The sequence below is a fragment of the Sceloporus undulatus genome, chromosome 2 (assembly GCF_019175285.1).
Source record: "Sceloporus undulatus isolate JIND9_A2432 ecotype Alabama chromosome 2, SceUnd_v1.1, whole genome shotgun sequence".
Lineage (NCBI taxonomy): Eukaryota > Metazoa > Chordata > Lepidosauria > Squamata > Phrynosomatidae > Sceloporus > Sceloporus undulatus.
The window spans coordinates 194,476,850-194,504,491 of NC_056523.1; the positions used below are offsets into that span (position 1 = coordinate 194,476,850).

The 27,642-nt window shown below is 42.7% G+C and overlaps 1 protein-coding gene, 1 long non-coding RNA gene and 1 other non-coding gene across 3 annotated transcripts in view; 2 read left to right on the forward strand and 1 right to left on the reverse strand.

The window, feature by feature from the left end:
• The window catches only part of ALKBH7 (alkB homolog 7), a 511,499-nt gene that overhangs the window by 107,580 nt on the left and 376,277 nt on the right, over positions 1 to 27,642 (reverse strand). The gene's annotated exons all lie outside the window — the stretch shown is intronic.
• On the forward strand, positions 18,777 to 18,940 carry LOC121924468. Its single transcript, XR_006102612.1, has one exon. It is a non-coding gene; the product is annotated as a U1 spliceosomal RNA (small nuclear RNA).
• LOC121924346 overlaps positions 20,669 to 27,642 on the forward strand; it is a 35,405-nt gene continuing 28,431 nt past the window's right edge. The window contains exon 1 of the long non-coding RNA XR_006102571.1: positions 20,669 to 21,093. This is a non-coding gene — a long non-coding RNA (uncharacterized LOC121924346). The remainder of the gene's footprint in view (positions 21,094 to 27,642) is intronic.

Genomic DNA, 27,642 nt, shown 5'->3' on the forward strand with positions numbered 1-27,642 from the left:
CCTTGTGTAAGGCATACTCTCTCAGCCTCAGAGGAAGGCAGTGGCAAACCCCGTCTGAACAAATCTTGCCAAGAAAATGCCATGATAAGTTTGCCTTAGAGTCGCTGTAAGTCAGAAACAACTTCAAAGCACATAACCACAACAAAAGCTGTGCACTTACAGCAGAACTGGAAAAACTATGGCCCTTCAAGTTTTGTTACTCCATTTCCCATCAGCCTCTACCAACCCATACTTTTCGGCTGTCCCAATTTGGCAGGAAGAATCCTGTTTAATCCTCAATAATCTCACTTTTGGGGGCCAAGTGGCCTGGCCAATGATAGCAAATAATCATTAGAGTCCATCAACATTTGGAGGACAAAAGTTTACCCAGCCTTGAGAAATGGAGAATTAACCATCCCTTTGCACATCCATTTGCAAGTATTGCTCTTCAGAAGTGTTGGCCCTATAGTACCTGTCAGCCCTAGCTAGGGTTGCCAGGATGAAAACTAGACACTGCTCCTGTAACTTTAATGGTTGTGCAGGTTAGGGACTTTTCCTAGGTGTTGCTTGCTACCTGGTTGCATGATAAATTTTTGTTGTGTGTCTTCAAGTCATTTCTGTCTTATGGTCACTCTTAGATAAATCTCTTTCTGAGGCTGAGAGTGTGTGACTTACCCAAGGTCACCCAGTGAGTTTCCACAGCTGAGTGGGGAACTGAACCCTAATCTTTAGAGTCATAGGACCTTATCACATGGGGAAAATTGGGGGGGGGGGAGAGATCAGCGGTTTAAACAGCAATTATCCCGTGCAAAACACAATATCGCAATTAAGATTTTCATACACATCGCTACTAAACAGGCAATAAGCAAGCAATAAGCAGCAACAAATCATTTTTGGGATTTCCCTGTGAATGATTTGTTGCTGTTTGTTGTCTGTTTATTGCCTGTTTAATAGCAACATCATGTGAAAAATCTTAATTGCAATATTGCATTTTGCATGGGATAATCGCTGTTTAAACCCCCGATTTTGCCCAATTTCCCCCGTGTGATCAGGGCCATAGTCCAATGCTCAAAACCAATACTGCACCACAATGGCTCTCCATGAAAAGCAATATTGGCTGAAATTCTCTCTTCTACACAACCACAAAAGGGACAGGAGCCCCCTCCAGTTTTCACTCTGGCAAACCTAGCCAGCTTATCCAGTGGTGACAAGTTTTGGGAGTTGCAGTTCAACAACCTCTGGAGGGCCATTTTGCTTGCCCACCCCTCTTTTGGCATCAGAATCCCTGGTCCATTTTGGATACAGTCCCTGCTGTTGGAAGTAGCAAAACATTAGGACTTCCTAGAGTAGTTCATCCTAGTTCTGCTCTTACTGACTCCCTCTGACTCTAATTCTCCATTCCATGCCAGTTGTTAATGTTCGTGCCCTTTACAATTTATGTATTTATTTATTACCTGCCTCTCCTCATGCATCGGGGTGGGGGACAACAACAATTAACAAACAAACAACATCAGTTAAAACACATTGGTTAAAAAAACACATTGATTTAAAAGGACAAATAAGCTGTGCCCATTTTAAAACAATCCTCATCTGAAACTCATCATTTAAAATTCACAATTCTTTATCCAGATCCAGCCATCCATGGATTAAAAATATTCCAAAAAGATATAAATTCCAAAAAACAAAGCATGATTTTGCTATTTTATATAAGGGAGTCACCATTTCACTTTGCCATGGTATTGAATGGGACTTGAGCATCCACAGATTTTGATATCAGAGGTCCTTGGACTAAACCCCAGCAGATACCAAAGGCCCACTGTAGGATGATTCCTGCCCAAAGCATTCCCTAGTAGTAGAAGAAGCCACCTCTGAATAAGTTAGGCATCCCTCCCACAACTCACAACCCACTGAAATATGAAGTGGATGCACAAGACACATTTTGTTGTCTCTCTATTATAATACTAGAAACCTGTATCATCTAATGAAGATGAATAGCAAGGGGTTGAAGCAAAGCTTTGAAAAGTCACTTTTTTGGACAACTGGATTGTGAAATCCAGTGGAATTCCAAGAGCCAGCATAGAGCAGAAGTTTGAGCATTGGGTATGACTCTGGAGACCAGAATTTGAATGCTTGCTGGGCCATTGAAACCCACTGGGTGATCTTGGCCGAGTCACACTCTCTCAGCCTCAGAGGATGGCAATGGCAAACCTCCTCTGAAGAAACTTGCCAAGAATCTTCCATGATAGGTTCACAGTAAGTCAGAAACAACTTGAGGGCACATAACAACAATTGTGGAATGCTGGAGGCCTTGTAGTGGTTGCAGTCATAAAAGTAACTTCTCCAATGTCTCAGTTCAAATCAGGACTAAGGATCTCCTATGCCCTACACCTAGGGACCTTTCACACTATACAGCTATAGAACTGTGATTCCGTTTTAGCTGCCATGGCAACATCCTTTGGAATTCTGGGATTTCCAGTTTAGAGAGGAACATTTCAAATTCTCCAGAGAGCTCTACAAATCCCAGGAATCTATAGGATGTTACAATGCCAACATTTCACATATGAAAACTGGGACGTGTGTGGCCAAGCAAGAGTGTGGTCAAAATGACAAAAGTTTTTAATGAGGAAGAACACACAATTTAAGAGAGACTGCAGCAGTTTGCTTTTGCCTGAGCTGTTTGGGACAGGCAAGAATCCACTCCTCCTCTCTTCTTCCCACTTTGTTATTTGAGTGCAAACTACATTTGTACTTTGAACTCTGTTTGAATCAACTGAAGTAAGCTGAAGACAAAAGAAGTAATTGGAGAAGATAGAAATTGTGAACATTTTAAAAGCAGCTGAAAAAGTGGGAGAACTGTCCCTGCCAAATCAGGACAGTTGGAGCGTATGCGCTTAAAATTGTACTTAGATTTGTTTTTGTTTTTGTTGTTGTTGTGTGCCTTCAAGCCGTTTCTGACTTATGGCAACCCTATTGTGGGGTTTTCTTTGCAAGTTTCTTCAGAGGGGGTTTGCCATCGCCATCCTTCGAGGCTGAGAGAATGTGACTTGCCCAAGGTCACCCAGTGGGTTTACACAGCTGAGCTGGGATTTGAACCCTGGTCTCCAGAGTCATAGTCCAACATTCAAACCATTACACCATGCTGGCTCCTTAGTAAGGTACTGTACTATAATTTTATAGTGTGAAAATCCATAAATGACGACAGTTTTCCATTTGAAGGGCTGTCCAGACCAAGTTTATTTTAAACTGCTGAAGAACCATCAGACAAGAGAACAAGAAAGAGGTCCATCAATCAACAGTTGGGCAGCAATCACCTAATAGTCATTTGCCCCCCTTTAGTGAGATATATTTTATTAATTCCAGCAATATAGTCTGAGATATATTCTAGAAGCTGATATTAATTACAGCAATTAATATATTTTTCAAATGAAAACCAGAAACTGATATTAATTACAGTAATTAATGTATTCTGCAATTACAGTAATTATATCTAAACGTGCTTCTGTAAATATAAATGAGAAAATCCATGCCCTGTTTTCTTCTCTTGTGATATGTTTTCTCTGTTTGGATGGTCCTTAAGTACATATTTATTCAGGAGTGGCAAAAGGATTTCCCCATGCACTTCACAATACTTAAAGGATGGAATTTGTATAGTGTGAGATGATGGCGGTGGGCACCAATTAATGCAGCTTTAAAAAGGGGACTAGACAGATTTTCGGAGAATCAATCTGCCAGTAGCCACTATTCCAGAATCAGTTTCAAATTGCTTCTGAATGCCAGTTGCTGAGGAATAACTGTGAGAAGCTTTATTGGCTATCTGTGGGCTTCTACGAAGACCTGGATGAACATGTGGGAAGGGGGGAATAATGCTGGACTTGACAGGGCTTTCTCATTATATTCCACCAGTATTATCCTCTGTCACTAACGGGTTGGTTGTGACATACCACCTAACTATCCAGATTTGGCAGGGGCAGTCCCGATTAATCTTTTATTGTCCTACTCTTTCATCTGCTTTTAAAATGTCCCAGTACCTCTCTTCTCCTCCCACTTTCCCTCTTTTCCTTCAATATTACTTCAGTTTAATGCAGACTGAGTACAAAAAAAAAAGGGGGGGGGAAATAGATGAATGAGCAGATTCTTGCTCTTCCCAACAGTCTCAGGCAAGAGCAAACTGCTGTTCTCTCCTAGCTTGTGTGGTCTTCTTCATTAATAGCTTCTGCCGTCTTGACCACACTATGATGTTGCTTGACCACACATGTCCCAACTTTCATCTGTGAAACCTTGGAGGGTATGTACACATAGTATAGTGGTTTGAACATTGGATAATGACTCTGGACACCAAGGTTTAATTTCCTGTTCAGCCATGGAAACCCACTTGGGTAAGTCATCCGTGGTGCTTTTTCCATGACGGACCGCTCATAGCCCCAGTTTTGGTGACCTCCAGTGGTACCTCGGGATACGCATTACCCAGCTTACGAATTTTTCGGGATACGAAAAATTCCATAGGATTTATTGTTTCGGCTTACGAAGGTTTTTTGGGTTACGAAAAACCCCGGCGCTGTTTTAAATGGAAAACCGGCCGCCACCGGGGGCAGCAGAGAGCTATTTTTTCCATTAGCGCCTATGCACTTCGGGGTTACGAAGGTTTTCGGGTTACGAAATTAGCCGCGGAACGATTAATTTCGCAACCCGAGGGAGCACTGTATCTTGTTCATCCTTTTGTTCTTACTGGTTTGGTTTCAATTGGACCTCCACACAGACACTAAAATCTGAAAAAATGCTTTAATTATTGTCTTTGAAAGAGTCGAGGGGATCTTATTTTCTCTCAACCCTTCAGTTTCTGGCATAGAAGAGACATCTTAGCCCCCTAACTTAGTGGAGATGTTTAAGTACTTGAAGCAAAGGCAGAATAATAGAGGCTAATTACCCTTAGAATACAGAAATAAGACATGGCTTTCCAGTTTCGCTGGACTCTATAATCCCCTCCGCTATAGGGAATTATGGATTACCAGCTATCAGAATTATTGTGGTTAGAGTCCAGTAATATATTTCAGGGATGCAGTTCTTGCCCTTAGTATAAGGTTTAAATGGAGGATGGCCTGTTCTGCTTTCATGACATCGAGTTTTTTTCAGGCAGAAAAAGTGCCTTACTAGCTGCTTCAGTGATACTCAGAGGCTTTCTCATTGCATGATTAAGGAAATCAGGAGTGATCATACTCCTGGCTTGAGGGGAAGAGTTTTCTATCTTTCCTCTCTCTTGCTATATCCTCACAGCAGCCCTGTGAGATAGGATCAGATTGAGAAATGACCTTTGGCCCAAAGTCAACAGTGCGTTTCATGCTCACTAGGCCCTGAATTTGGTCTCTCCCATTCAACCCTCTCAACTGGCCCCATCACAAGGAGCAGGGATGTAGCTAGGATTTAGGGAGGGGGGGGTTCCAGACTAAGTGCCACCATTATCAATGGGCTTGGGTGCGGCGGCGCAGCAGCACACAACCATCATTTTTCTAATGGAAGGGGGGGTCCGGACCCCAAGAAACCCCCCTTGGCTACGTCCCTTACAAGAGGGAGCTTTGGAGTGCACAACCAAAACAAAAATGAACATGAGAGCAGGAACTGGATACAGAGGAGCTCTGTATGGATTCAGGTGGTGTAGGGATTGAGTGTTGGGCACGATTCTGGGAGACCGGGTTTGATCCTGCTCATCCATGCAAATATGGGTGACCTTGGACAAGTCACACTCTCTCAGCCTCGAGGAAGGGCATGGCCAAATGTGCTCTGAAGAAACTTGCCAAGAAAATCCCATGAATGGCTTGCGGGCCAGCCTAGCATAGTAGTTTGATGTTTGGACTATGACTTTGGAGACTAGGGTTCAATTCTCCGCTCGGCCATGAAGCCCACTGGTGACCTGGGCAATCTCACACTCTCTCAGCCTCCAGGGAGGCAATGGCGAACGTTCTCTGAAAAAAAACTTACCAAGAAAATCCCTTGATGTCGTATTTGATGTGCATTCAAACAAACAACCAAGGGTAGGCATAAGTAAGAAAGACTTGAAGGTACACAAGAACAAAACAACAAATGGCTTTAATGTCTATGGGGAACATCGTTGCAATGTTTTCTATGCACTGTCTCTCCTTGGCTTAGTTCCAGGACCACATGGTGATACCAAAACCTGTCGACGACTAAGTCCCATTATGTAGAATGGAAGAGTAAAATGGTGTCCCAATCATTACAATCGCAAAATAAGGTTTGCTTTTTAGAATTAAAAAAAATCAGGCTGTGGATGATGGATCCACAGATGCAGAATTTGTAGATATGGTGGGTTGGCTACATTATCAACCAGCAATAGTTTATGTATCAGGCACAGGAAGATTCCATGTTTAACGCATGGAATGCGAAATAAGTGCAGAGTTTTCAGGGTAGCCTTAAAAACATTTGACACCACCGCACAAGGCTCTAGCAGCACAGAGCCCCCAGGATCCCTCTGTGGCATCTGCGGGACTGTGTTGTGCTGTGGGAGAGTTGTCTCTGTGTGTGAGCGAGGGAGGGAGAGCGCAATGCGAGAGAGCTCAGGTCTGTTGTTTGATGGGATTAGAGGACGATCAAGGACTTGCATAACTGCAATCAAACTGAGAGGCCTTGCCCAGCCACCTTCGCAGTCCGCCCACAGACTGGATCCACCTGGCACTGCTGGTGTGGGTGTGGGGAGGCATGGGTGCATGGAGGTGCCAAGCTCAATGCCGCACCTCTCCTGGGTCCGAGTGTTGCAAAGTCACCTCATGCCCCAGCCATGTTCTAATGCCCAGGTTGGAAACTGGACTAATCCTGCTTCTAGGGCCTGCAGCAATGTGGGGGGAAAGTTCCTTAAAAGGGTTTCACGTCACCCAGGAGAGATTGGGATCAGTTCTGTAATGGAAAGGGTAGGAAAGCAGCCAGGGAAAAGCCGGTTGAGCCCAGGTCAGCTTGCAGGGGCTGCTGCCCAGACATCCCCTACTGGGGGAAGCATATGTCAGAATTGTCAATGAAGCCATCCCGATTCAAGCTGGATGTACAAAATATTATTATTTTTAGTTATTTATTAGTTTTAGGGCCCGAACGACTGGGCAAATAACGCTGCTTCGAGTCATTTTGGAGGTATGCTGTTTAATGACACACCCACACCTTAAGAGGCCAGAAGCTGACCAAAGCTGTGATCAGTCCTAGGATTGGAGCATGGCTTTGGCCTGACTTCTGGCCTCTTAGGATGGATGCATCATTTAAACAGCATCCCTCCAAAGTGACCCGAAGCAGCTTATTTTGGCCCGCATCTGCTCAGTTTCTCTATTTATATGTTGCCTTTTCCTAAACCGAACCCAAGGAGATCATAAAACGAACGTTAAAAAATAGCAATATGACTTTAAACGCAGAATTAAAAACATCACATCATAGAACTGCAAAAAAATACAACATTAAACACCACTAAGTTAAAAGATAAAACCACTAAAAACATTACAAAAGCATCACTCACACCAATAAAAAACCTCCTGGGTGCAGTTACATATTAAAAGCTGCCTGAAAGAAAAGTTCTGAGAAGGTTATGTAAGAAAAAACATTAATACATTATCAAAACAAAGTTTATCTTCTTGTGGAAAAAAAAGGTTAGAAAAGAAAAAAATCTACAGGGGTCTTTATTATCGTCTGGGGTTTGGTTCTAGGACCCCCTGGGATAACACAAATCTGTGGGTGCTCAATTCCCATTAATATAATGGCATAGCAAATGGACCTTATATAAAATGAAAATCAAGGTTTATTTGGAATATACTATATAATATATATATATTATATATATATCTATATATCAATCGTGAATGCTTGAATCTGTGGATAAAATTCGTGGATAAGGAGGGTCGACAAACAACAAAAACCTTCCAACTTTCAAATAGGGGACATCCCTTATAATAAGGATTCCCTGCCCTATAAGGACACGCATTCAGACCTTCAAATAAGACAACCAGCAACCCCTAACACAATAAGTATGTGCATCGTGGGATATAAACTCATTCCATGAGGTTCAGCTACAGAGGTAACCAGATGCCTTAGGCTACAGTGAAAACTACATCAATGCACAGAAAAATTGCCTTTCCTCAATAGACACAACACACACAGAGCACTCCGTAATGCCTGAGGATGAGACAGTGTTTTAGTAAACAAGCCACCGAAAACAATCTTTGTGAAAACTGGAAGCCTTTATATCCTAGTAGACCAGATTGTTATTCGGTAGGGATGGCATACTGCGGCTTGTAAAATGTAATTGATTTTATGAGGACCTCGCCAAAGGCCTTGCAGAAAACTGAGGACCCGAACCCAGAAATTTATTCTCAGTCCCAAAACTAAACAGAGCCCAAGCCTTTTACACCAAAGTCCATTCTTGGTCAGTCAAGTTTTGCAACCTTGGTTTGAATGAAAAAGGTATTTTTTCTTGTTTGTTTTTTGATTTATTTTCCCACTTTTCCTCAATACAGCCAAGGGTAGCTCAAGTAAGATTCAAACCACAAGCATCCCCCAAAAAAAACAACGATAGTTTCTAAAAAGTTTTTAATCCACGTCACTAAAGATGCTGTATTAGCTACATTTTAATCGAAAACCCTTACCATCTATACTCAAGAGAGGTCTTAGTAGACCCTTGTCTGTTTTATGCAGCTGAAAGATAGCCCCCACTATTTCAGGTGGCCCATCACTGCATTCTTTTCATTTGCAGGTATCTAGTTTTAAACGTCTCAGCAAGCTTAGGGAAGTTACTTTTTCAGGCTACATTCCCCCTCCCCCCACATACATCATATCCGTATGGCCAGTGCCTAAACTTTTTAAAATAGTATCAAAGACATAGCCATGTTCGGAGTTTATTACAGGGAGGCTATGCCCAAATGCTGCGCAGAAACGTGATTTAAATCCTGGAAAATCCCACAGAAGCGGGATCCTTTTCCGACACATCGGGCTCACTGAGCATTACTCCAACATTACACCACACAGAACTGGACAAAAATCGGCTGCCTTTTTACCTAATGCTGTAAAAAGTGGCTGATTTTTTCACTTTCTGTGCTGGTTAATATCAGGTTATGCTCAGTGTCCCCACGTTTGTCTGAAAACAATCCCTGCTCTTGTGTGATTTGTCCACTTTCTGTGCGGGATGCCCCCCCCAATGTCATCTGAAAAAGATCCCGCTTTTGCGGGATTTTCTCGATTTAAATCCCATTTCTGCATTAACTCCTTAGGAGTTTTAAGTCTGCATCAATATGCAAAGGGATCTTATAGCACCTTTGAGACTAACTGGGAGAACGAAGTTTGTAGCAAAAGCTTTTGTAGACTATGAAAAAGGAAACCAAGAAAAAGAGGAGACTTACGAATGCTGATATGCTACAAATGCCTTTGCCTCATTTTTAAACTTTTCAAAAATAGGTTCATAATATTAGGAACAGTTTCAGTGATACAACTCAGACAAGATAAATATATCTGGAACACTACCAAACAAGCAAGAAAACATGAAGAGGGGAAAAGAGCTAGCAAACTAAAACGTGGTGGTCCTACCTACATAAATCTTGGATCAAAGTCATCCATACAATTTTTTAAAACCATATCCCAATGGGTTTATCCAAAAAAAGTTGACACGACCTTTTTGACAAATTATGGTGGGATCACTCTTAGCTGCAATGATAATAAAAGAGTTCCAAGTTTCTGTAAAGACGTGTCTTTCTCCCTCCTAAACCCTTGAGGGGGTCTTAATCTATAGGTTAATTTCTCCACTAGGACCATTATGCTGTTTTGAATGTCTGAGTGGGAACTTCCATTCCTCGGCTATTTCTAATCTAGCATTGTTCCAATTAGCATCATGCTAATCTGTGACTCACCCAGAGCTATGCTCAAGGATACTATTAAACAAGGACAGGGGGGTGGCTGGGTTGGTGGATAGATAGATAACAATGTCAAGATCATAGGAAAATTGGAACAAAATAGTATAACAATGAATCACTGATGCCAGTGGCTAGAGAATAGAGGCACAAGGCCAATACTGTAGAGATGCCAATAATATTTAGGCCATTTTGTGAATGAGAAAATAGCCTCTGTACTTTGAGAGCAAAAGTTACCGTGCATAGCAAGTAGACGACGATGGTTTCTCTCTTCCCTTGCTCTGATACCCTGTGTCAAGGCATCAACCCAGAAGAACGTGCTTCTATTTTTGTCTTGCTAATCGCCAGCCTTGCTGTGCTGGGCCCAGTGTTTGGTACACAGCCTCCTTTAGAGCTCTAAGCTGCTTAATATTCCTGGAGAAAGAAAAAAAAGCAGGGGAAACCTCAAGGAGGAGCTTTTCACCTAGACATCATCACAGGCTGCCTTAGAACTTTGGAACACCGTCTTTTTTATATATATACTTTATTAAAATTACACAATTAATAAAACAATAAAAGATGGCAAACCCCCCATAAAATATTACAATTATAAAAATGGACATTCAATAGCCCCACTCATATATAATCCAATACAGATGGAACTGTTTGAAAAACATCGGACCATAATGACAAATGGTAGGATGTGGGTGAACAGTTACACAGTCGGTCCTTCTTATATATGGATTTTTTATACACGGATTCAAGCATCCACGGTTTGAAAATGTTTAAAAAAAGTAAAAATTTCAAATATCAAACCTTGATTTTCCATATTTTATAAGGGACGCCATTTTGCTATGTCATTATAGTTAATGGGATTTGACATCCACGAATTTTGTTATCCACAGGGGATCTTGGAACCAAACCCCAGCATATAACAAGGATCCACTGTATTATGTACAGTGGTACCCCGGGATACGAAAGCACCGCGTTACGAAATTTCCGGGATACGAAAAAATTCCATAGGAAAAAACTGTTCCGGGTTACATTTTTTTTTCCGGCTTACGAAAAAAATTTTTGGTGCTTTTCGGCGCTTTTTCGCACGAAATCGCGGCTTCCAGCGCTAGCGCCTATGGCTTTTTCGGGTTGCGAAAGATTTCGGGTTACGAAGGGCGCCACGGAACGAATTAATTTCGTAACCCGGGGTACCACTGTATATGGACCAAATCAATGAAAGAAAGCCATTTTTCATACAAAGATTCTTGGTTTTGTGGTACTAAGGGCCCAAACAGACAGGCCAAAATAAATCTGGTTCGGGTCATTTTGGAGGTATGCTGTTTAACTGATGCATGCGTCCTAAGAGGGCAGAAGCCACGCCAAAGCCATGCTCCAGGCCTGAGGACTGGAGCATAGCTTTGGTGCAACTTCAGGCCTCTTAAAAAGTATGTGTCATTTAAACAGCATACCTACAAAATGACCTGAACCAGCTTTATTTTGGTCTGCCTGTTCAGGCCCTAAATTTCATTTTATCCAATAGTTTCTTCTCCATTAGCCATTGGTCCCAAACTCTTTTCTACCAATTATCTAGGGACATAAGTCCTGTCTTCCAAGCTTTAGCCACTCTGAGCTGCTGTCAAGAGAAAAGTAATCAGCACTCTGTATCTTAAATGTTTATTATCCACAGTGTAGTTTGAAAGTAACAGGAGAGCTGGGCAGATTTTTTGTTTAGCATTTAAAGCAATCTGATTGAGGACTCTGTGCCAAAAGGAATTAATTCTGGGACAGTAGATCCACATATCATGGTTATATGTCTCTGGGACTGGGCATCTCTGCCAGCATAAAGGTGACATGGATCTTACCATCTGTGATAATCTAATAGAAGTCATATACCATTTGTGAACCAGCTTTAAAAAAATTCCAATCAAAAATCCACCAAACAGTGATACCTTTATTGGTCAACCAAAATGCACAATATACATGCTGCAAGCTTTCAAAGCTTCATTGGTTTCTTCATCAGGCAAGGTGCTGTTTTGAAGGTTTGTACGTGGCCTTTTAATACATTTTAATGTTTAATGTTTTTAACTTTGTACATTAATTTTTTTTTAAAAAATAACTTTTGTTTTCATACTTTCGTTGAATAATTTATATAGTTTTAATCTGTATTGTTTTAAATATGCTGTTAGCCACCTTGAGTTCCATTACTGAGAGAAAGGTGGAATATAAATGAATAAAATGATGATAATGATGATAGCAGCAGCAGTAGCAGCAGCAACAACAACAATACCAACATGCCAGACCTCACATCCCTTGATCTGAAAGTCTTCTCTTCCATCCACTGTCATTTCTCATAAGACAAAAAGAAAAAACACACTCTCCAATTTGCTTTGCATGTTCACGGCTCATCCACATTGCTAAGACTCCTTCAGGCCATGCTTTAAGTCCTGGTGAAAGCAACAGTGTAGTTGCAACGATGGCATCACAGTGGGTATCTGGGCACAAAACTAGGTATTTGTTCCACCCTTTCTCTAGGGCTCAGTATGAAAGCTAACAATTAAATAACAGGTTAGAAATCAGGTGGCACAGTTTATCTTTGGTTTGTGATTCACATAGACTTATTGAGACAGTCCATTCTGGGCAAGGCACTGGAGCATGTGGTGGCCTATTAGCTGCAGGGATTTCTGGATGAGACGGATTATCTAGATCCATTTCAATCTGGCTTCAGGCCTGGTTGCGGGATGGAGAAGGCTTTGGGTGCCTTGGGAGATGACCTACACTGGGGACTGGGCAGGGGGAGTATGTCCAGAACCAGTTGGTTCTATTGGGCCCCCCTGCAGCTTCTGATACCATTGAACATGATCTCCTTCTGAGTTGCCTCACGGTATGGGACTTAGGACCACTGTCTTACATCAGGTCTATTCCTTTCTGGAAGGGAGAAGCGAAAGGGGGTGAGGTTACTGTTCAACTACTTTGCAACTTGCTTATGGAGTCCCTTAGGATTTGATTTTGTCCCCCACACTATCTAACAAATGTATTAAACTCAAGTGATAGGAACCAACTTATTAAAACCAGTTCATGAATTAGATATTTTCTGACAAAAAAAAGAAGTAAATTAAGTACATTGATTTTAAATTAAAATTGTTGTCTTAAGTTATAATTTTAGCATTAAACTCATTGTAGAATTAAGTTAGTATTTAAGCCTTTTATTTATAAACAGAGAAACCATGTAACATAAAAATATGTCCAGGTGTAGTAGTAGTATTGTACATCTAGCAAAGTACAATAACATCCAAACTCCACAAGACAGTGATACCTTTATTGGACCAACCAAAATGCATATAATACGTGTTGTAAGCTTTCCAAGCTCCACAGGCTTCTTCATCAGGCAAAAGTGTTAAAAATCATACAGGAGAAAAAGTTTGATGATTTTAGTCACAAGCCTGCATCTTGTCAAGATGTAGATGTCCTCAGTTCATGTGGTGGGGAAGGACATTGTTGCAGGCCAGACCGTCCTTCTTTGACCATGTTGGATCTCAAGAGGACCATCTCTTTTTGTCTTGCTAATTGAATAGACCTGCCTCCTCCTTCTGGCCATGTGGATATTAATAGAATCTTGGAGAGAATCTGGTTCATTTATGGTCCAAAAGTTTAGTCAGTAACACTTGGTAGACTTTGAAACCAGGGCTGCTGCCACACTGCAGAAATAAAGCAGTTTGACATCACTTTATCTTACATGGCTCAATGCTATGCAAGCCTGGGATTTGTAGTTTGGTAGGGCATCAGAGCTCTCTGCAAGGGAAGGCTAAATATCTCACCAAACTACAAATCCCATAATTCCATAGCACTGGGTCATGGCAATTAAAGTGGTGTCAAACTGCTTTATTTCTGCAATGTGGTAGCAGCCTAAAATAACAATAATTGACTAAACATTGATAGAAATGTCAGGAGAGATGAATTATACATTTGGAGCCTGAGGCTGCATTCACACTGCAGAAATAATCCAGGTAAACCTACTTTATCTTTCATGGCTCAGTGCTCTGGATCCTGGGATTTGTAGTTTGTTGGGGCACTAGAGCTCTCTGACAGAGATGGGTAAATGTCTCACAAAACTGCAACCCCAGAATTCCATAGCACTGAGCCATGGCAGTTAATGTGGCACCAACCTGGATTATTTCTGCAGTGCAGATGCAGCCCGAGTATTCCAACAGTGAAGATGTTGCATTTTGATCTGGAAGACCTGGGCACAATCTTCTCTTTGCTGTGAGTTCATTCTTTGTCGGCAGCAAATTTAGTTCCCTCTACCTTACTTTCCCTATATGTTAAATGGAACCAAGAACAACAAGGTGTATAGAGAGTTAGCTGTGACAGATATGAAGAAGAATTACACATTTGCTGGGCCAATGGTTTTCAAAATATAGAGATGCAAGAAAGATGGGCCTTTGGATGTGATACATAGCCAAAGGCCTATGTTGTATCTCTATATTTTAAAAGCTACTGGCCTAAGAAATGTTTCATTCTTTTTCATAGAAATGCAAGATCTTCTAGAGATGCAAGATGGGCCTTTGGATATGTATCATATCCAAAGGCCCATCTTGCCTCTCTGTATTTTAAAAAACAAATTTTGTGGCAGCAACAAAAGAAATGTGGAAAGAAGGATGCAGCTGCAGCAGAATACCAAAAATTAGGCATCCTCCTATCTGGCTGCCAGCAGGGGGTGGAATAGGACTAATAATAAAAGCTCTCTATGTCTTCCACCTGTAAAAGGGAAGTGTCAAGAGTTACAGCTTTGTGGGCCATAAGACAGAATGTTGGAATTGTTTGCCTTCAAGTAATTCCTGACTTATGGCGACCCTAAGACATAGGGTTTTCATGGTAAGTTTCTTCAGTGGGGGGTTTACCATTGCCATCCTCTGAGGCTGAGAGAATGTGGTTTGCCCATGGTGGGTTTTCATGGCCAGGCAGGGATTCAAACCCTGCTCTCCAGTGCTCAAACTGCAGTGCAACACAGGCTCATTGTACTCCCTTTTAACAGCCAGAATCTGTAGCTCTCATCAATGTCAATTTGCCAAGGTACTTAGAGATTGCTGTTGCATTTCATTTTTCCTCCAAGATGTCCAAAGCATTTCTGCCTTTTAAGCAGTCTAGATAATAGGAATCTAGGAAAATGTTTTATACACAGTTAGACCATTAGTTCTTCTAGTTCACTATTAATACTGACTGGCACTAGTACCCCAGGCTTTCAGTCTGATGTCTTTTCCAGTCCTTGCTGGAGATAACAGGGAATGAATTTAGGATCTTGCACATGTAAAGCATGTTATGGCCCTTACATAAGGCAAGGATGTGGGATTCATAGTTCTCCAGACAGTGTTTTCCAACCTTTGGTTCTTCATATGATTTGGACTTAAGCTCCCATAATTCCTGACTCTTGGCTGCGGCTTATGGGGGGTGAACTCCAATACAAATGGTGGACCAAAGGTTGGGAACCACTGCTGTAGACAGTTTGGACTGCAGTTCCCAGAAGTTCCAATCAGCAAACCATATGGTAGGGGATGATGGAAGTGAAATTCAAACACATCTGGAGCATCTGTGCACAAGCCATACCCCTCAAACTTTGGTCAGGTACCTATAGTTAGTTCTTTAAAAGTTTAGTGACTAGTTATCAGTATATTATTAATTTAGCCCATCTTTCTATGGATAGATAATATATGTCAAATTATGAGACCCTCTTTCTTTTGTCCATATAGATGATAATTAAAGAACTGAACTGTAAACTGACTCAAACAGGAATGGTAACCTGAATACCTATCCCCAGATACCACCAGACTACAGCTCCCAGGATTTCTCACTATTGGCAATGCTGGCTAGGGGTGATGGAGTTGCAGATCAAAAAATATTTTGGAACCACATGTTCCTCACTTAAATCTGGGATGGGAAAAGTTCTGTTGTTGGACTGCAACTCCATACCTTCTAATGTTTCATAGATGAAAATCAGAACAATGTGGCCTAGCAACATGAGAATGCGGACAAGGGGCCAACAGTTATTAATGAGGAAGAAGACACAAGCTAGGAGAAGCTGCAGCAGTTTGCTTTTCATGGAACCTACTAGGAAGGACAAGACTCTGTCTCATCTTCCCCTTTCCTTCCTGCTAAGTTAGCTGAATGCAAACTACTTTGAACTCAGTTTCCAGCAACTGAAGTAAGCTGAAGATAAAGGAGGAAGGTGGGAGGAGGAGGAGAGAGAAACTGGGACATTTTAAAAACAGCTGAAAAAGTGGGAGAACAGAGGATTAACTGGGATTGTTCTTGCCAAATCAGGACAGTTGGAAGCTATGGACTGCTATGATTTTAACTAGGGGAGATGTACATTTGTTTGGTCTCAGGGTAGCTTCCTCAATGTGTGGCTGAGGCAGAATAGGTGCCTGTGCTTTTTGAAAGCATTTTGATCTGCAGCAATTAGATAACAATGCATTAAAGAGTAAAGATTCATGTCACTGAAAGCTGCATCTACTAATTACATAAGAGTAAGTGTGGTCAATTTACTGTAGATGCATTTGGATTGCAGTTCCCATGATCCCTCGCTATTGGGTATCTTGGCTACAGGGAGTTGTAGGCCAGAAACATCTAGAGCACTGGTTTCCAAACTTTGGTCATCCAAGCTGGCTAGGAATTCTAGGAGCTGAAGTCCAAAACCCCTGGAAGACCACAGTTTGAGAATCTAGAGGGTCACAATCACCCACTCTTGGTCTTTAAAACTGGCACACTAAGTGTGGCTGATTCCACGGGAACATCATAATCTTTTACCCAGGCACTGGACAAGTGTTGAGGCAAAAGCAAAGGCAGGCATGGCTATGCCTGAAAAGAGCAGACAGCTTCTTCACCTATTATTGCAAGAGGGCCTCTGAGGCCACATCTGCACTGCAGAAATAATCCAGTTTGACACCACTTTAATCACCATGGCTCAATGCTATGGAAGTCAGGGATTTGTAAATTTTGTGAGTTATTTAGCCTTCTCTGTCAGACAGCTCCGGTGCCATAACAAACTACAAACTCTGGATTTCCATAGGATGTAGCCATGACAGTTAAAGTGGTGTCAAACTGCATTAATTCTGCATAGATTCAGGCTCAATGTTGTTGGATTACATCTCCCATCAGCTGCAGCAAGTAACTGGGCCAGTGAGAGAGCGGGCAACTTCTAAAACTGCTGAGGGAATGAGTAGTTGGAGCCTTAATTGCTTCTTCCTCAGGGTTAGTTTCAGGTTTAAAAGGGCAGCATCTGAACTCTGGACTAAGAAACTGGCTGACTAACAAAATGTTGGTTTTGTATGTGAAGAAAACTTTCAATTATTAAAAAGAGAGGGAGAGAGGTAGCGGTGGCAGTGGTGGCACTGGGAGAAAACTATTTGGAATAGGTTCAGTTAATTGAGTCTCTTTCTTTCCCACCAAATCATCTCCCAAATTTCCCTGCTTTTGGGCAGAGTTTCAGATTCAGGTTTGTTGTTGTTAACTACCCTTGAGTCGACCTTGACTAATGGCAGCCCTGTGGATTAGACATCTCTAAGACCTCCTGTCCTCCACTGCTCCTAGGCTTTGCAGATTCAAGCCCATGACCCCTCTGATTGTATCCAACCATCTGGTGTGCACTCTTCCTCTCTTTCTGCTGCTCTCCACCTTTCCTTAAAACATTATTGTCTTTTCTAATGAGTCTTGCCTTCTCATGATGTGGCCAATGCATGACAGTCTTAGTTTTGTCATCTTGGCTTCAAGGAAGATTTCAGGCTTGATCTGTTTTTAGGACCCATTTGTATGTCTTTTTTGGCCATCCACAGTATTCTCAGCTCTCTTCTCCAGCACCACATCTCAAATGAGTTGATTCTCTTCATATCTGCTTTTTCACTCTCCAGCTCTCACATCCATATATGGTGATGAGGAAAACAGTAGCGTGGACAATCCTCACTTTAGTAAAAAGTGTTGTGTCTTTGCTCTTTAGGATCTTGTCTTGTTCTTTCATTGCTGCCCTACACAGTCCTACTCTTCTTCTGAATTCTTGATGGCAGTCTCCATTTTGATCAATGTTTGATGCAAGTTAGGGGAAATATTTAACTATTTAGATTTCTTAATTATTCAGGAATAATTTATGTAGATCCTCCATGATGATTATTTTTGTTTTTGTTAAGTTCAGCAGTAAGCCTGCCTTTTCCCTTTTTTCTTTAACTTTAGACAGGTATGTGACAGTAAATTCACATGTGGAATTACATGGAAGGGATGCCTTGTTGTTGTTAGCTGTCCTCAGGTCGATTCTGACCCATGGCAACTCTGTGGATGAGAAATCTCCAAGAATCCCTATCTTCTACTGCTCTGCTCAGATTCTGCATGCCCATAACCCCCCCGGTCTTCCCCACCTTCTTCTAACTTCTATCTTTCCTAGCATTATTGTCTTTTTTAGTAATCCATACCTTCTAATTATGTGGCCAAAGTATGATAGCCTCAACTTGATCATCTTTGCTTCCAAGGAGTGCCCTGAGAGAGAACACAGCCACTATAAAATTAGCTACAGTTGATCTTGCTGCTACAGCCATTCTGGTTTCCAAATGCTGGAAGGCTGCGAAAGACAGAGGAAAATCTATGCAAAGCAGGAGGGGGAGGAAATGCCTGAGCTCCACCTCCCTTCTGTCTTGCAACACCAATGGGATGCCTGCAATTGTCATAGAAAGGAAAGGACCAGACACAATCATGCAAATGTGCACACGCCAGAGCATTATGGGAGCAAAATTGGGGTGCAAATCAGGGATTGTGTGGTACCCCAAGACACAAATCAGCAAAGTGAAACATGACAGCAGTGCCAATCTGTCAGGTAAAGCTTCCAGCAAGTCCTGCAGGCTGGTCACTGTGACCTGAGAGGGGGTGGGAGAGAGGGACCAGGAGGCATTGATGGAACTGCAACTCATACTTACCTGGCAGGGGAGACACCATGATCATGAAGGTGGTTTTCCCAGGGTGAGGCTCATCCATTGCACTCTGGGTGTGCTGACCCCTGCGATTTCCCCAAATGCGGGAAACTCAACTGCATAATTTGTGGTAGTGGGGGACTGCGTTCGCGCTTTCCCCTGGTCATTCTGGTTTAAAGATAAAAAATAATGTTGTTAGCTGCCCTTGCATGGACTCTGACTCATACTCATTGTGACCCCGTGTCCTAACGTTATTGTTTTTTCTAGTGATCCGTTCCTTCTCATGATGTGGCCAAAGTACGATAGACTTAGCTTCCAAGGAGAGCCTTGGTCTGATCTGTTCAAAAACCCATTTGTTTGACTGTTTGGCTGTCCACAGTATCCTAAGCACTCTTTTCCAGCACCACATTTCAAATGAGTTGATTTTCTTTCTGTCTACTTCCTTCAGTTTCCAGCTCTCACATCTGTACACGATAATTTGGAATACAATGGCCTGAATGATTCTGACTTTACTGCTCAGTTGTGTGTCTTTGCTCTTCAAGATCTTTACTAGTTCTTTCATAGCTGTCCTTCCCATTCCTAGTCTTCTTCTTATTTCTTGACTGTAGTCACCATTCTGTTCAATGTTTGATCCTAGATATGGGAATTATTTTAACTATTTCAATTTCCTTATTGTCTTGGTTGAATTTATGTATGTCTTCTGTGATCATTATTTTCAATTTATTTAAATTCATCATTAAACCTGCCTTTGCACTTTCATCTTTGACCTTCCTTATTTACTGATTCAAGTCGGTGATGCCTTTCACCAATATTATGGTGTCATCTATGTATCTTAGGTTGTTGATGTCCCTTCCTCCTATTTTCATTCCTCCTCCTTCTGATTCTAACTCTGCTTTTCTTCTGATGTTTTCAGCATATAAATGAATCAGATAGAGTGATAGGATGCAGCCTTGCCTGACTTCTTTGCCTATTGAGAACCACCCTGTTTCTCTGAAATCTGTTCTGACGGTGGCCTCTTGTCCTTGGTATAGATTTCCCATCAGGACTATCAAATGTAGTGGCACCTCGGTGTCTCCAAGTGCGTTCCTTAGGAGAAAGCAAAGTGGAAAACCAAGAATTGGGAAAGGATTAAGCACCCCTATTTCTCTGGAGCAAATTTCCCATTACCCACACACCTCTGACCTCCTTCTGGCCCATCCATGCTATGAGGAATTTGTTACACCATTTTGCAAGGAAGTCAAAAGTGTTTAAATTGACACAATTGGCAATTGACAATGATTAATGTATGGAACCAGTTTTAGCAGCGCAGCCATCTCAGTCTGTTGATTCTAAGGCAATAAATAGTTTTTTGGCACCTTAAAGACGTCCAAAAAATATGGGCTGAACCTACCCTTATTCATCAGAGGAATGAAGTTAACACCTACATGGTCTGTGTGTGTGTTGAGTACACAGAAGAAGTTAATGGTTTGTTTTTTTAATTTTTTGTGTGAAGTGAGGCCAAAAGGCCAGCTTACAAAAGATGGTGACAGTATACAATACAGTGCAGAGTGATGAATTAGTGAGTTTCTGAGAGAGACATAGATCTTCTAGAATAATAATCACACAGGGCTTTATATATGCTGTTTTGGCAAGACAGTGCTAGAGTTAACCATACATATTGTATACTGTTATTAAGTGCGCTGTTCTGTGTGAAGTGGGACATCATAGTTCCTCTCCAGTTGCCTGGCTATAGGATAGTCCTGTAGGAAGGTATGGATGTGTGCATGTGTGAGTATTCCAGAGAGGGGGATAGAGAGAAAAGGAGACAAAACAGGCTGGTAACCAAACAAGGCAGCCCAGGAATGCTGGTAAATTATTCAGCTAGACAGCTGATAACGTCTCTGACCCAGGAAGAGGGGGAAAGGTTTTCAAGGGCGCCAGGAGGACCCAGAATTGCTGGTGCCGCCTGTGGGGAAACTCACCTCCTTTTGCCCAGGTCTGTCTGCTGCTCAGCTTTCCCTGAACTCAAACCGGCCTGACCAGCTTTGGTGAGGCTTTCTTCCACATCTCTGTCTTTTGACTCACAGATACATACAAGGGAGGTTGGAGCTAAGCCGGGCCCTGCCAAGTTGGGAAGATGAAAAAAGATGCCTCTTCTTTGACTTTGCGGTTCTTCTGACTCTGGAGAGGCATCTCTCTGCACCCCTGGGGCCAAACAAGACAGAAAACCCCCTTGAAGGGGAAGGAACACCCACAAGCCTTATCCAGACCCAGCTGCTATAGCAAGGGTCCACCTCTGGAAAAAGATATCTTTCTGGATATTGCCTGCCGCAAAGGTAAGCGAACAATCAGACGCAGGTAGGGTCCCAGATCTTAAGGTCTGGCCACTCTTCTACAGTCGCCCAGGCAAGTATGCTGCTTTGAAGTATGTGTGTGTTTGTGTATATGTGTTGCTCATTTGTTAGACCTGATTGTTGTTGTTGTTGTTGTTGTTGTTATTTTGAATGGCAGGCTCTGTTCAACTGTGGTTGACGCTTAAAGGTATCATGCATAATGGCATCCCTTGGGGCTGCTGTTATAACATCACCCTTATAATATCAGATGATATAATATCAGACAGACTAGTATACTGTATATGTAGTATCAGGCAGATGCAGTAGGCCATTTTAGACTAAAATTAGAAAACATGGTGATGTCAAAGGGAAAGCCCTTGACTAGAATCAAGGGAAAGCTCCTAAAAGTACAATGTCAGGATTTTGTTGTAAGATCAAAACCAGGCCAGATCAAATGCCTCCTTATTAAGAAATGCCAAAACTGGGCAAATTGCCTCCCTATTAAGAAACAAGAAAATTGAGCAAATTGGCATCTTGTGCTTGTGCCAAATTTGCTGTCTGCCCTCAAGAGTCCTTGCTATTAATGAAATGGGAAATTAAGATGACCAGACACAAAGGCTAACAAAAAGCGTGCTCCTTTAGTAGTTCTATAGTAAAAAGAATGTGGGCAAGTGGAGATGGTCATATAGGGGAGAGAAAAGTTGCACCTGTTTAAATGTTCATGCTTTTCCTTTATGTTTGCCCCCTTCCCTTGGAGTGCCTGGGTAAAGCAAGTAAGAAACTTGGTGATGCACTAAAAAATCAAAACTGTGAAGGTATGGCCTTTTTGTCCCATGTAGGTAGTTGACAGCACATGGTATATGCATGTGCTTGTAACTGTGGGAAAGAGCACACGTATCCCTTTTCACCTTAGAGCAGTGGTCCCCAAACTTTGGACCTCCATATATTTTTTGGACTTTGGCTCCCAGAATTCCAGGCTGTTAGCTAAGCTGGCTGGGGCTTTTGGGAGTTGAAGTCTAAAACATCTGGAAGATCAAAGTTTGGAAGCGACTGCTTTAGAGGCACCTGACTTTCCCCTTTTCTTCAATGGGTGTTATGTGTGATGTAAGCACATTTCAGGGTGTAGATGCTGTGTGGAGAGGGAATTGAAAAGGGAACCACAACAGTCCACAAGACACTCTCCCAATGGGAATGATGGAATAGGCAACTCTGGGGTATCTATATATGAAGGAATTTCTAGGCTGCAGGTGGAAGATGACCTAACATGGCTGTATTTCTCCTTGAAAATCTTTAACCCTCCTGTTGTATGGGCAATTAGTAATTGTATATATGTGTGTGTGTGTGTGTGTGTGCACATGTGTGTGATTACATAAAAGTGTAGTCCCTCTGCAACAATAGTTCAGGATATGCTTATGAAGAAAGGAAGAAACTGAATTTGTTGTGGCACTTGTACGTGAAGAACAGAATGATAGTTGTTCCTAATCAACCAAGAGTTTAAAGGCTGTGATTTTGCATATCTTTACATTTGGCTCCTGTGTTTTCAGCAGTAACTATAACCTTGGGCTGGCCTTGGAATGACTTTGATGCATTTGGGAGAGTTTTTTCAGACAGGAAAAAGATCCTTCAGGCCTTTTTGTTTTCAGCCTAGTCTGAAGGCAGCTTAGCCATGTTAATTTGCTTTCTGGAATGCCATTCCTTCTGCTACTTTTAAGATAGAAATCCTTCCTTTTATATTAGTAATGAGGAGAAGGTAGATCAGGAACCACTACTAGTAGATCTCCAGTTGTTGTTGTGGTGGATCAGACCCATGGGTTTACAAGTACTGACAACAAAAAAGCCCCCCATTCCCCCCTGTCTGTCTCCTAAATGAGGCTGTTTGCTTGGACTGGGATTCAGATAACAGGTATAGATTTGTGTGTGAAAGAATTTGTGTGAACGTTCTAGTTCCAGTACTGAAAAGTCCCTGACCTGATCCAGGGATGTAGCCAAGGGGGGGGGTCTTGGGATCCGGACCCCCCTTCCGTTAGATAAAATGAATGGTGTGTGCTGCTGCGCTGCCGCACCCAAGCCCCATTATAATGGTGGCACTTAGTCTGGACCCCCCCTTCCCAAAATCCTGGCTACATTCCTGCCTGATCCTATGCACCCTTGTTTTGCAGTTCTGTGCATTGCCTTCCTTTCTGAGCATCTCTTGTGTACTGCTTGGTGGACCACTGGAGTCTTGTCGAAAAACAAAATAGATTGCACAAACATTAAAGCTTCTCCCTGACTTCCCACTGTTTCATGTGGGGCCCTTTCACACTACACAGTTATAGAACTACAGTGCCATGGCTCTGTCCTATGTCATCCTGGGATTTGAAGTTTAGGAAGGGCACTTAGAATTCTCAGGCAGGAATCTACTCTAGTGGCTCTGTCCAAACTACAAATCCCAGGATTCCATAGGGATGCAGGCAGTTAAACTGGGACCATAGTGGTATAACTGGGCAATGTGAAAGGGCCTGTGGTATATGAGAATAGCACAACATAGCCTGAGGGAGTGGGGCAGGGAAGAAGACGCCGTTCTGGATGCAATCTGGACAAACAGACCGACTAACCCTTAAGGCAGAGTTATATGCTGCCATAGCAAACAATAGATTTTCAGAAACATTCAGCAGCAAAGACAGGTGCCAGACTTAAAGAGGTCTAGCTATTCTCTCTATTTATGCTTTCCTCCGAAACCATATCTTCCAACTGTCCTAGTTTAGCAGAGATAATCTCAATTAATCCTTTGTCAGGTGCATTAAAACGTCCTAATTTCTCTTTCTTCCTCCTCCTCTTTCGCCCTTTGTCCTCAGCTTACTCAGTTGCTGCAAAATGAATTCAAAGTGCAAAAATAGTTTGTGCTCTGTTAATTCAGTCGGGTAGACAGAAGGGGGCTGAATCTTGCCCTTCCCCATAGGCTCAGAAAAAAGCAAATTGCTCCAGTCTTTACTAGCTTGTGTGTCCTTCCTCATTAAATAACTTTTGCCATCATGACCACACTCTGATATTGCTTGGCACTACTTGTTGTTGTGTGCCTTCAAGTCATTTCTGACATATGGTGACCTAAAGGTGAACCTATCATGGGGTTTTCTTGGCAAGATTTGTTCAGAAGGAGTTTGCCATTGCCTTCACCTGAGGCTGAGAGTATGTGACCTGCCCAAGGTCACACAGTGGGTTTCATGGCTGAGCTGGGAATCAAACCTTGATCTCTAGGTTCGTAAACGAACACTCATACCACTATGCCATGCTAGCTCTCGTTTGGTGGTACATGTCCCAGTTTTCACTGTGAAATGTCTGAGGGTATGGTGCTATAGGGATACACTAAACCTCATTTTATAGGCAGTGGCACTCTGGTCCATTTTGGGCCATAGCTGGAGTTTCTAGGGACAAACCCAATCTGAGTTGAACCTGGGGCCCTTATAAGAAGGTTGGTGGGTCGGTGTCTGTCCGTCCGTCCGTCCGTCCGTCCATCCATCCATCCTCCACCTTTTCCTCTGCTCTGGCACTAAGTCCTAGAACCATGCATTCTCTAGTTACGTCATCAGACTTTGCTCAAGGACTCTCAAGCAGGCTTCCACTAGACAGACAAATGGCAAAGGTTGTCTAATCTTCTCTGCTCCAGTTGCAGCCTGCTCCAAGGCAAAGGATGCCTCTGTGTCTATCGGAGCAACTTCACACTTTGCTGAAAATGTAGTTCCCATAAACTGAGAGGTGCTGTAGGCCTCTGGGCTAGCAGAGACCTGAACTGCACGAATCAGATCCACCTTCCACCCTCATTGTCCCCACACAGCTGAGGACCTATTCCTTGTTGTACTTTCTGCATCTTGCATATGGGCCTCTCATTGAATAGGAAGGATGAAGTCACTAACTGTGCTTGAGTACCTGCCTGTAATAAATTCATGCTCTGCACTGGTGTCTGAATCAATTAAGCAAAATACAGTAGTACTATTTATAGAGCAAAACGGAGCTCCACCCAACTCTTAACAGGGAACATCTCTTGAATGAGGTGCTTCCTGCAGAAATGCCCTATTACTAATGAAGGTGATGTGTGGAAATGCTCTTGCCACAGCATGTCATCGTCATCATACTGTGCTCTGCAGTAAGGGTTCCAGCTTCTTTAGCTTCAAGGAATCCTCTCTACGCCCACTTGCCTGAAGACTTTTGGGCAGTATGCTATCTTTCTATTACATGTAAAATAATGGGCAAACCCATTCATTTGATCAAAATGTAGGAACACAAAGGGCCATATGAAATTATTGGGGGCAAGGTCCAGATCCAGCACAAGGCCTACCAGGTGTCTAGTTCTGTTCTATGTTGTTGCAAGAGATGCAGGAGGGTGCTTCTCAGGTTGCACACTGCTTCGCTGGTTTATTGTTAGCTGTCTTCAAGTTGACCTCGACTCATGGTGATCCTATGAATGAGACGTCTCTAAAAAAATAAACTGTCCTCTGCCTCTCTGCTCAGGGCCTGTAGGCTTGGGCCAGTGGTCTCCCTGACCAAATCTATCCATCTGGCATGCTACCTTCCTCTATTTCTATTGCCCTCTACCTTCCCCAGGATTACTGTCTTTTCCAATGAATCATACCTTCTTGTGATGTGTCCAAAATACTGCAGCTTCATCTTGGGCGCAGTACAGACTGCCGAAAAACGGCGGTCTGCCGGCACCTGTTTTTCCTCTGCAGGGAAGTTGCAGTTGCCAAACTGTGGGTTCTTTTTCCCCTGCACCCTCATGACGTAACTGGTGAGGTGTGACATGCGGACGCTATGCATCCGTTACACCATTATTGCGCTGCCAGTACGTGCTAGGGTTAGGGACCATGCAGTTTCTGCACGGTCCCGTAACCCTAGAATGGCTTGAGCATGACGCTTTCGTGCTATGTGTATCGCACCTTGGCTTCCAGGAAAAACTCAGGCTTAATTTGTTCTAGGACTCAATTGTTTGTCTTTTTGGCTGTTCATGGTATCCTCAGCACTCTTCTCCAGCATCACATCTAGAATTAATTGATTTTTTTCTTATCTGCCTTCTTCACTGTCCAGCTCTCACATCTGTACAAGGTAATGGGGAATACAATGGACTGGATGAGTCTTACTTTAGTATTCAGCTGTATTTCTTTACATTTTAGCATTTTGTCTCATTCTTTCATAGCTGCCTGTCTCATTCCTAATCTTCTTCTGATTTATTGACTGCAGTCTCTGTTCTGATCAGTGTTTGATCTGAGGTATGGGAAATATTTAACTATTTCAGTTTCCTCATTATGTAGGTGGAATGTATGAAAGTCCTCTGTGTTCATTATTTTTGTTCTCTTTATGCTTAACATCAGGCCTGCCTTGACACTTTCTTCTTTGACTGTCTTTAGTGATTATTCCAAGTCTGTGATGCTTTCTGCTAGTAGTGTGGTGATATCTGCAGATCTGTTGATGCTCGTTTCTTCACTCTTCTTTCACTGGTACCCATTAAAAATGTTGGTGTCTCTCTTGCATAACTGGCTTTCTCGTGAAATGGGTAAGCCTTGGTCAGAGGGCATGCTGAGCTAGCAGCATGTTGGTTTATTTCTGCTGGAAATGGAGTGTATCCCTAGCTGGCTGAGGTACGTTAAGTTCCCAACACCAAGTGACCAAGTGGGGATGGTGTTTTGTGCTGTTCCCAACCTTGTCACCCTCTGCTGCTTCTCAGCCATGTCCAAGGCAGTGGTCAGGCATGCCTGCACACAACCTTCAGCCTGGTCCATCTCCTCCAATTGCTTGCAGCCCCACACTTTTCCAGCATCTGTGCACATGGATGGTACTTCCTGTTGCCTCTGGACCTCTGACTCTAGGCCTCTTTGGGCCCATTCACACTGCATTTTAACCTGGGCTCCAATCCGATTTAAATGAGGTCGTTCATACTTGTGCCGGGGTTTCCTGACCCAAATTGTAGGGCCGATTCCTGCTCAGAATATGATCTGACCATTAGTTCTTCATGTCCCACTGGCCAAGAAATAGTCAAGGTTTGTTTGGTTTCTTTTTAAACTGGACAGCTCTCAGTGATGTGCTGACCTGAAGAATTCCATTGAAAGGAATTAATAGACAACCATCTATTAAATAATCTATATAATCTAATTAATCATTGATTTGTCCTTACTTAATCAAGCTGACTCACTGTTGTAGAGTTCCAGAAGCTGCGGCATCCTTCTTTTTTTCTGAATTAAAAGTGGAGATTTTATTTTGCCACCTCAAAATAGTTATTTACAGAATGTGAAAAACCTGCCGTCCCTGGGACATATCCCTGTATGGAGTTTATCTAGGGATGCCATATCCCGGCAGCCCCCGGGACAAATCCGCTTTTGGGGGGCCCCTCCCGGTCCAGTTTGGCCCCCAGCCCCTGGTTCGGGGCCACTCCGCCGCGCATAGCAAACCAACCCACCTTCCCCCGCCTCCCCGCGTGGCTGCGCCACCAACCTCCTCCTCCGTTCCAGTCGCGCGGAGAGTGAAGGAGGAGGCAAAGGAGGAGGTGGTGTGCCTCCTGCGTGCGGCCGCATGGTCTGGTGGGTG